This window comes from Pinus tabuliformis, chromosome Q (assembly GCF_031772625.1).
Source record: "Pinus tabuliformis cultivar Carrire ecotype Pingquan chromosome Q, CPIR1, whole genome shotgun sequence".
Taxonomy (NCBI): domain Eukaryota; kingdom Viridiplantae; phylum Streptophyta; class Pinopsida; order Pinales; family Pinaceae; genus Pinus; species Pinus tabuliformis.
In genome coordinates, this window is record NC_142296.1 from 1,018,245,376 (window position 1) to 1,018,256,588 (window position 11,213).

Consider the following 11,213-nt stretch of genomic DNA (forward strand, 5'->3'; position numbering starts at 1 on the left):
CATATATGATGTCAACAAACTTATCCCAGTATGTGCCAGCTTGATATCTAAAATAAATTAACTTTCGGCATTGCGCATCCAACTCAGTATATTTTTTATAAGTTGGCTTTATTACAAAAAGACATTCATAGAAAATGAGTAAATCATCACATAACTTTTCAAGTAGAGTTTGACCACTTAGAGCTCTCGTCAAACCAACAAAATTTGATTTATCATTTGCACACTCATTCAACAACCTTATGATACTAATTCTTAGACATAAGTCTACCCTGGGAGTTTTTAAATGATGGTAATCCTATTTCTTGTTAAAAAACAAAGTTCGTGTAAAATCTATCAATATATCTTTGCACTAATCTCTGTGAATATTTCACTTGTCTCGCCAATTTTTTTATAGTTAAAACTTTCTTGATCTCCATGATGACATAAAATCTATCAATAATACCTACTTCTTCTAAATCTGACTTTGATTTGGTGTTTAAGAGTCTAATAAGCGTAGCAACTTGAACTGGTTTATTTCCCAATTCTCTTTCAATTTCTCTTACTGATTCTTTATCCTATTCCAGAAATTCTTCTTCTTGAGACAGTTTCAATTGAAGGCCATATTTCAGATACAACAGAGTAAATATCCACCCACAAATTAGTATTAGCCTGAATTAAACATTGAGACAGTTCATCTTGACTTATATACCGTTGTACACGTTTCTGCAACCTCACACTTTTCTGATGAATCCTTTTCTGTCGAACATAATTGAGATGAAGAAACAACTGTATTTTTTACCCGTTCTCTTTCCTTTAGTAGTTTGTCAACGTATGATTTTAGGCTATTCATATGTTTGTTCTATTCAATCATCACTAAGAGGGGCATTTCATTTTATTTTTGCATTTCCCCAATCTCTTATGTTTGTGGATGTTCAGTTGCTGGCAATTTTAGCTTGTTGCGAAGTGACTCAATATTTTCATTCTTGTTCTTTATTAATTCTTGGATAGAATTAGAATCATTGGGATCACTTCCTAATCTGATAATTATGTCCTTAAAATATTTGATTCTGGTATCTTTAGCCAAGTAAGGCATCCTGTCCATCTTCAATTTAGTAATTGTTTTGTTCAATGTAGTTTGTGTTAACACCCAGGTTGTTCCCTATGACTCCCAAGGGAATACGGCCGGGGTAACCACTAACCAATCTTTGGACCACAGTTTCTAGCCAAACTGTAATCAGAGAGGGCTCTCTCTTTATAATTTGTCTCTGATTTGATAGGATTTTAGGCTAGTTATTATGCTCAGGTTTTGGTTTATATTTTGGTTGAAGGATTTCTTTCAGTGCTTAAGGTGCAATGTTCAGACAGTAGTATGTCATTGGGCAATGGAGTCTAGAGCTGTGAAATGTTATGGAATGCTGGACTGATGATGTTCAGGCTGCAGGGCCTATTGAGTATCTTTAAACAAACAAAATTTAAACTTAAGTGGTGATGTATGTTCAGCCAACAGAAAGCAATTAAGAATTCTCCATTAAGCTGGTGATGTGAAAGTGAAACATGATGCTCAGGAGCAAACCTGAATTCCTGAAACAAAGGTCACTATGAAAGATATATTCTGAAAGTGCAGCAATTAAGAATTACACTTATCAAGATTATAGCTGAAGAAAACATTCATTAACAACATAGATTGAACTCAGGGTATTGCATGAATAAGTCCTGAAGGCTATTTTTTTTCTTTGTTGCTAAACACTTAGGAATTAGAAACATATATGAATTGCAATAGATTGAAACACATAACAAAGGAGTTACAGAAAAACTTATTGTATTGTGAGGTACACAGGAATCCTGTAGTTTTCAACAGACACCAAAACGCATTCAACACTTCAGAACTCCGAGAAATTCCATCACTTTCTTTATTAAATTCTGAAAGGATTACAGCATAAGAACTTCTTCAAGAGAAATCAACAACCACCCTCCAAGCTTGTGCGAGGGGCAAATATATACAAACAGTATTACAAAATATCTCAGGCGTTGAGTCATCTGAGAAATGAAATATCTTCACCAACTTTTCAAGATATTTAGATAAGAAAGTTATTACATCATTGAATACAAAGTAAATGCATCTTTATGTTTGTCAGAAGATATTTTGGCCTTTGGAGGCCACTGAGTCGGTTGGAGTGATCTGCATTAATACTGAGAAATGCGCTTTTGGAGCTGTCTTGCTGTAGCTTCTTGGCTTGGACACCTGTAGCTCCCTACCTTGCTTTGCTGGCCGAAATTTCCGCTGAGTTGGCTTAGCCTTTATCTTTAATGTATGCTGATTCTTTTTAAACTGTCCTGTTTATGACATTTTGCATTTTCCATGAACAAAATTTGTTGAATGGCATCCTGTTTATAAAATCGTCTGTATGGCCTTGGTCCACCATTCTAGTGTAGGTAGTTGATGCCTGAGAATTGCATCCATGGTCTCCTCTGCCTCTGTATATTTGTAAAAATTGGGAGGCACCTCAAACAGGTGCTTGATTTCATTCATTATAAAAAATAAACTTTCTACTCTATTGTAGAGAGTCTGTCCTGTGGCTGGCCCTGTCTCTTCTGAGGTACTGGGCTTCTCGTTGATCTGACTAGTGGCAAATGTATTAACCCTTTTGGCATACTGGTCATGTGTGAACAATCTCCCTGCGCTGTTCAGTAAGCTAGGGAGCCCTCTGTTTTCTAACACCTGAAATTTCTCCATAAACCTGTTCACCTCAGTCTGCATGTCCTGGGTTCTTCTCTCCAATGTATGCACTAAGTTTCTCAGTGTGAGAACCCTTTTGATTAACTGAATGTGCTCAGTTCTGTTTGAAATTCCCATGGCAGCCAACTGAGTGCTTGTCCTATTGTTAAGCACATTAATCATCCTGGTGGCTATCTCAGGCATGTTGCGTAGAGCAGCTCTTGATCTCTGAATTTCAGTCTGTGCTTTTGGAATGAGGTCCAATTGCTCGTGGATTGTTTCAATATATTGCCATTGCTCATTAATAGATTGGCCAATGTTAGCCCATAGCACTATTTTAAGCTCAGCCACAACTTTATCTAATTTGAGCTCATTTTCTAGCTCTTTGATCCTGTCTTTGAGGGCTTTTATCTCCCTGCCCTTTTCTGCCACAGACTGCTTGGATTTGTCATATCTTTCATTGACCTTGGCTAGTTTCTCCTTGGCCTCATTCAATTCTGTCATTTGTGCTTCCAAGGCCTGGATCTCATTCCTCAGCTTTTGCATTTCCAGGCTTGGGGCCTGATCTGTTGTTGGTGGTGCTGCTGAGGTGGATGTTGCTGCTTGTTCTGTTTGCTGAGGAGGAGGAATAGTAATTGGAGAAGTTTCCTCAAGGTTTATTACTTCAGGAGGAGGCTGGGAGGTCTGACCTTCTTCTCTTTGCTTCAAGGCTGCCTGTAATGCTGCCTGTGCAGCCTCTGATTCTCCCAGCTTTTCTTGTGTCTGGATAAGCTGCTTATAGAGAGACACCAGCAAAGCTATGGCATCTTTATCATGCCTCTGCTGGGCAACCTCATCTGTTTGAGGGTGAATTGTGGCTGGCATTTTGATCTTTCTCTTCAAAGCAGCCAAGTCTGCATCCCTTAACTTCAATATCTCCTAGATGCCCTTGATATCTTTGGGATCATGCCCAATCTCAATAATTATATCTTCTAAGGACCTAATTCTGTTGTCCTTAGCCTGTGATGATGCCCTTTCCAACTCAAGTTGGGCAGCTGTATTATTAAGGCTATTTTCCAGCCTATAATTGTCCAAGGTTTTGTCTGCCAAGGAGGCATACACCATCTTACCCGTTTGTTTGTGTAGCTCAATTTTGTCCATCGGGTGGATGTCCTTGGAAAGGACCTCAAGATTGGTCCTTATATAATCTGCAGGGGACTGGGGTTGTGCTACAGCTGGCAAGAAATGACTCATGATCATCTTGCCTTCACTAACATCAAAAGCGGACATCAGTCTTTGCTGGTTAGTGGGAGCCATCTTTAGCAAATGATTGTAGAGCTGTATTTTTATGGGCTCATTCCTTTTCTTTATGTCTATGAACTGCTGTTTGATGCTCAGTTCACCCTCCCTCTGCTGGCTAGAGGAGTTGACTTCTCCTCCCACAGTTCTGTTCTGTTCCTCTTGGAAGGAACTTGCAGATGCTTCCCTGCTAGGTGGGCCCATGCCCAGAGACTGCCCTGTTGGCATTTCCTCATCAGAGAAAGGGTTCAATCTCTGTCTTTTCTCACCATGACTTTCTGATGTGGTCAAGGGAGTCTCTCTGTCCCTTTTTCTGCTAGTATCCTCCTTTTGTGGAGTTTGGAGGATTGATGCATCAATTGATGTTTCTTGCCTAGGAGGCACCGTATTTTGTGCCTGCTGTTCTGTGAAAATTGGGGCCTCAACTGCCCCTTCTTGCTGTGGGGGCTGGTCTTTGTCATGCTGCCCTTCTTCTTGCTGCAATTCCTGTTGTTGTTGTTGTTCTACCTGCTGTTGCTATTGCTGCACCTTCTCATGTGGTGGTTGTTCAGTATCCATTTCTTTTTCCTTGCCCTTGCTAGATATATCTTCAGTGGCTTTGGGTGCTTGCTGATTTACAGTCGAGGAGGATGCAACTGCTCCCACTTGTGTGCTTGGCAGTGAAAACACCTGTGAACAAAGTTCAAGGTCAGCCATCTTTTTTAGATTCCTCACTGCTCTTTGATTCAGCTCTTCTTGTGTAACCGGCTCTTCTAGGGTTCCTCTCCTCCATTTTGCTTGGTTTGCATGTTTTTCAATGTGAGGGATCTTTACATGATCATAGCCAGAGAGCTTATATTTGAGCCTTCTCAAAGTGATGAAGTGGTTGGGGTCATAAGGTTTCCAGAGGAAACTGGTTTGAAGGCCAAGGGACTCAAGCATCCTGTCTGCTTCTCTCCAACCTTCCTCCCTCTGGTTATAGACAAAGTGGCCAAGTTGGTTCCTGACTTTCAACTGTGCTTTCTTGCCTTTGCCTGAAAAGTGAAGCACATCAACATTGCCAAACTGCCTGAAGTATTCTAGGGCAAATAGCCTCATAGGCACATATTTGGGTAGTCTGTAGGGAGGCAGTTCACACCCATACATCCTGATGACGGTGTGGTGCTGGTAAAAGTACCAGTCCCCAATGCTGTATGATTTGGATAACTGCAGGATCCTTTGCATTTCATCTGTGAGCCTCGGAGGAGGTGAGCCCATCATCATTGACATAGCTGGGTGGATGAACTGATCTATGAACTCACAATAAGTATAAGGAGTTTCAAATCTACAGTGGAAAACAGATGACCAATAGACCACTGATCTTGGATTGCCTTGGGCATCCTCTCTTTTGATTGGAAAAGAGAATTTCTGATGTTGATGATATAAGATCAAGTGGTAAATGTAAGAGGTATATCTGAACACTCTTTCTCTTGCCAGGTTCATTAGTTGCTCATGTATTTTGTCTGCTATATAGGTGGCATAGTCATAGCAGATAGGAGACTTGCCAGGAGCAAACATGAGCATGATTACCAGCACAGTTTGATCAACAAACTCAATTGAGTTGTAGCCCAAAATGGGACTAATCATGTCTGCCAGATCTCTGCCCAGTTGGTTGAGGTATACTTGATTGATAGGAGGATACTTCACAGAGTCAGAGCCAATGTATAGCTGGTTTAATTTGGTGACCTGAGCATCTGTCATTCTGGCTCCTTGATTTATCAGGTCTACAAGTGATAGAGGGACCAGTTTCTTCTCAGTCCTGAAGCAGAGCATATCCTTGATAGCTTCTGGGGTGACATAAAACACAGCTGATCCTGAAGGGTCAAGAACTGCCCTCTGAGTGGGGTCATAGTTTTCAGCACACAGATGGATCAAATCAGGGAATTGGTTAACTTGAGGGAGCTTAAAAATAGGGAGGAATGAGTCCCATATGCCCAGCACATCTGTTCCAGCCTCATGCTTGGCCTTCAATTCATTGAGCAGGTGGATGTGGAACTTAGTACTCATCAGCATTTCCTCTGAAATCTGATAGTCCATGTCTGCCAGAGACTGCCATTCCAATTGTCTCTGAGGGGCATTCAATGGAGCAACGTTCAACGCTATTGGAGCTACTGGTGGATCCATGATTTCTCCTAGGATTATGGATAGAGTTGCTATGCAGAGCAACACAAAGAGTTTTCTTTGAGGGAGAAATGTGAATTGTATGGAACAGAGGGTGAGTGAGACAGCTGCAGCAATTGAAATACTGCTTGAAGTGCTAATAAGACCAATGTATGGTCTCAATCTGTCTTTTTTAATAGGTAGGTACAGTTTGAGTAAGCTGTTTCGCGATTGCGCGAACAAAGTACAGTTTTTTGTGAAAATATGGGCAAACAAGGCTCAGCTGGTGTTTTTCGAGCTCACAGTTGTAAATGGGGGCTAGGCACCAAGATTTCGCCGGTGAATTTTGCGAGTTTTTTGTCGTTTAAGCTCTTTTGAGGGAATTCACAGACAAAGTAGGCATATGAAGGATTTATAATGGAAAATACCTGGTAAAGAGCGAGCAATGGTCACGAATGACTGTAGAAATAGCGCGCTGGAGGTCTCCGAGTTGATTTCAGCAAAGGTGGTGTAATTTTGGACGTAAAATCATGCAGAGAAAGCAACAGCTCTTGCGGCAAAAAGTATGAAAAAACGCAAAAATTGGCCTAAATATGGATTTTTGGCATATTGGCGCGTTTTTTGGATGACGTCAGCATGACGTCATCAGGTGGGGTCAAGGTCGGATGACGTCAGCATGACGTCATCAGGTGGGGTCAAGGTCGGATGACGTCAGCATGACGTCATCGGGTGAGGTGGCAGGCTCTGATTGGTCCACGGATATGATGAAGTGGCAAGACAGATCAGCATGGGGGCGGACGCAGGGGCTGACGCGACGGCGGGGTGGCACTGACGTGGGTATGACGTGGTGGTGACGTTGGCTGGGCGGATCGACCGAAAACCGGGAGCGGTTAGCGGTTTCTCATCGCACCGCTTATGATACGGAAGAGGGATTTGTCAGGCGTACCTCCGATAAACTGTGGGGATGACGCGTGGCGGAGGCCTGACGTCACCCTCTGACAGATATCGGAAGGTATCTGTCGGACGTCGGGGCCGGTCCGATATGGATTAGGGCCGTCCGATCAAAAGCGCTCGATCGGACGGTTGACGGGTCGCTGAGATGATCGGTGGATATGACAAGGGGCGGGATTATTTTAATATTTATTTTCGGGATCAGTGCTTGGCGGAAACTCTTGGGATATGGCGGGTTTACAAAGGTTTTTCAATGTCCATTCAATATAAAAATTTAAAAATAACCCGGCGCCCATACTTTGGATAAACGAAAAAAGTGGGTTTTTTGTTCATTTTTGCAAATTAAAGCGGGTATAGGTAGAACAAGGTCTTTTATAAGGTTTTCTTTGACAAATGAGGGTTTTAAGGGGCCAAATGGATTCAGAAGAGGGGAGGGGGTTAGACTTAGGTTCAACAAAGTGACCAGATGCCAATTTGATCCCTGACAGAGGATTTATTGGCTATAATGCCAAGGGGAGGGATATTTATACAATGCTTGGGGTTTATACACCATGGTGTTATAATACTAGGGGAAAGGGAATCATAGGGGAATTATATAATAGAGTTAGGGTTAAAATGGATGAAAGGAGTGGATGAGGGGAGATAACACTAAGTTTATTTGAAAATAACTTAGCTTAAGGAGTAGATCAAAATGAAAAGAGTTTTAGACAAGAAATGTGGCTTCTAATAGGACTAAGAACCACTAAAAACCACCAATTCTTTCATGAATATCAACTGATGAGGGGATGTTAGTAATGAATGGAGAGGGGAAAATTGGGAAGTTAGACATGCTTCTTTGCTTGCTGCAACCTGATGGAGAAGAAAGACTTCCCAATCCATTGACTTTGCTTTGTGAAATAGGTTAGCATACCTTCAATTGTAAGGAATGATACTTCTGCAACCCCAACTGCCTACCCATCTACTTGCCTAGCATTTTTTGTTTCTTCTTGGAGGGTGCACTTAGGCTTGCAGACCCTTACTTGCCTTTTCTTTTCTTTGGCTTTTTCTTTTTTTTTTCTATCTACTTCTACCCTTATTTCTTCCAAGGTCCCAGATTAAGCTGTTGGGAGCCTTTCTTCTCTACCTAAACTACTTGTCTGCCAAGATTAAACAGTTTGGACAGACTTCTTTCTCTATTCTACAACTGAAAATTCAAAACATGGCATGATCCAGATTAGGCTGTTGGACCATCCATCAAAATTTGAGTCCACATCAAGCTATAAGCACAGATTGTATTCTCTTGGAAATATGTGATCTTTGCATCATCAAAGCAGAGCATATTTGGACCTTTTCATTGCCAATCATGAAATATGAAACCTATTGGTATAGGTAGCTAACAGTGGCTCCACATGGGGATGGTTTTTCATTTGAAAGACCAAGAACAGCAGGTCAGATTGCCTTGGCCCTTGACTGCTCTTGCCAATCTTGAAGTTTGCTGCTTTGAAATGCCAAAATTGTGTGCTTCCCTTCTTGGTAGACCTTTTGATCCTATTTACCTTTTGCTGGCAGTTTAAGAAAACTTTGAGAAATTACATTTTTACATGTTGACAGAAAATAATATATACATCTGGATATGTACAAGGGAAAACTCCGGCTGCACTTATGGATGGTAGTCAAAATAGTGCTTGAGCATCCTGCCATTCACAGGACCTTCATCCAAATCAGTTTCATTAAGACCTTTAAGGAAATAAGTGTTGTTTCCTTGTACAGCTTGGACAACAAATGGTCCTCTCCAAAGGGAATCAAATTTTCCATGTTTTCCCTTATCCTCTCTTCTTGAATCCCACTTGAGGACTTTGTCACCAATGTTGAAATCTTCTGCCTTAGTTCTCCTATCAAAGGCCTTCTTTAATTTTTCTTGTAGAACTTGAACTCTGCTGAAAACTTGGTCTCTAGTTTGCTGTAAACATATGATTTGATTGATTCTTCTTTGCATATCATTTGGTTCAGCTTGGCTTTCTTGAAGAAGTTTCATAACAGGCACCCCTAGTGATGAAGGGAATTTGGCTTCCAATCCATAAACCAACTCATATGGGCTGGTCCCAATTGATCTCTTGGTTGTTAGTCTATCTGCCCATAGAGCATTCACAAGCTTCTTATGCCAATTCTTTTTGTTCTCTTCTAGCACTTTCTTTATAATGTTTATCAGGCTTTTATTTGATGACTCAGCAAGGCCATTACCTTGGGGATAGTATGCAGTAGAATGGCCCAAGGTAATGTGAAATTTATGGCAGAAATTCACCATTTTCTTGGATCTGAAAGCAGCAGCATTGTCTGTTATTATTTTATCAGGACAACCAAATCTAGCCAATATGTTATTCTCCAAAAACTGAATGATTGTTGAATCATTTGCTTGTCTGCATGGAGCAGCTTCAATCCACTTAGTGAAGTAGTCTGTGGCTGTTAAGATCCATCTATGTTGGCCTGAAGATGAGGGATGAATTTCCCCAATGAAATCCAAGCCCCATTGTTGAAAAGGTCTCTCTGTTGCAATAGGCCTCAAGGGAAGTGGCAGCAGCTGTCTCTTTCCCTCAAACACTTGACATTTATGACATGAGGTTGTGAATTTCTTGACATCAGAGAACATGGTGGGCCAGTAGTAACCAGCCCTTAGTATTTTATCCACAGTGGACTTCCAGTACAAGTGTCCACCACAGTCACCTGCATGAAATTCCTTTATGATATTGTCAGTTTCATTCTCAATTAGGCAGTTTAGCAATATGCCTTCATGGTTTTTCCACAATAGATTTCCATCCATAACACAGAATTTAGAAGCTTTCATTTTTAAGAACCTACATTTAGTTCTGGACAATCCTGGGGGAGCACACAGGTTTTGCAATACATAACATATATCAGAGTACCAAGGGGATTGTTCAAAGGCTACATTGATCTTTGGAGTCGCCAGCTCCGGTTCACTGTCCAGCTGGTTGATGTCTAAGGCTTGGAAGTTTGCTTCTGTCATTAGTTTGGCCAAACCTTGCCCTTTTATTAGTTTTGTAGGTTTTATTTCAATATCAAATTCCAAGATGTTGGCAATCCACTTTCCTCTTCTGCCCTCTAAATTTTCTTGGGTGAGAATGTCTTTGACAATAGGACTTGGCACATAGGCTATAACATGTGAATAAAGGATGTAAATCCTAAAGTCTTTGATAGCTTTGACCAAAGCATAAGCTTGCTTTTCCATGATTTGATATTTTAAAGGTGCATCTCTAAGAGCTCTGCTAAAGAAAGCAATTGGCTTCTCATTTCCTTGGTCATCTTTTTGTAACAAAACAGCAGCAATAGTATGCTGGGAGGCAAAAGAGAAAATGATAAATTCTCTGTCAAATTGAGGATTGGTCAAGACTGGGGTTTGGGTAAGGGCCAGCTTTATACCTTCAAAGGCTTGATTGGCTTCAACTGTCCATTTTACTTTTGAATCTTTCTTTAGCATGTTATTTAGTAATCTGATTAGTTCAGCTAAGTTGGGGATAAACCTTCTCAAGAAATTGATTTTTCCCAAGAATCCTTGCAATTCTTTGATATTTCTTGGGTGGGGCATTTGTAAGATAGCCTGTATCCTATCTGGGTCAATTCTAATGCCATCTTTAGAAATGATGTGGCCCAATAGTTTACCTTCCTCTAAACCAAACAGGGATTTCTTGGGATTCAAGGAAATTCCATATTTCCTGCATGTTAGGAAAATCTGCCTTAGGTGTTTTAAATGTTCTTGGTCAGATTTTGAAAAAGGTGTGAGGTCATCTAAGTAAATGACTAAAAAGTCATGAATCTCCTTGGCAAAAGCAATATCCATTGCTCTTTGAAATGTTGCCCCTGCATTTTTCAATCCAAAAGGCATTTTTACATATTTGAAAGTTCCCCATGGGGTTGTAAATGCTGTTTTGTCTTGGTCATCAGGGTGCACCAGGATTTGATTGAAGCCTGAAAATCCATCCAGTAATGAGATCCTTGAGGCCCCTACCACTCTTTGGAGAATGTGATCCATCTTGGGTAAGGGATAGTTGTCTTTGAGGGATACTTGGTTCAGATTTCTTAGGTCCACACACAGCCTTATTTCACCAGTTTTCTTTCTTGTAGGGACTAAGTTGGAGATCCATTCAGAGAATCTGATTGGTGCTATGATGCCTGCCTT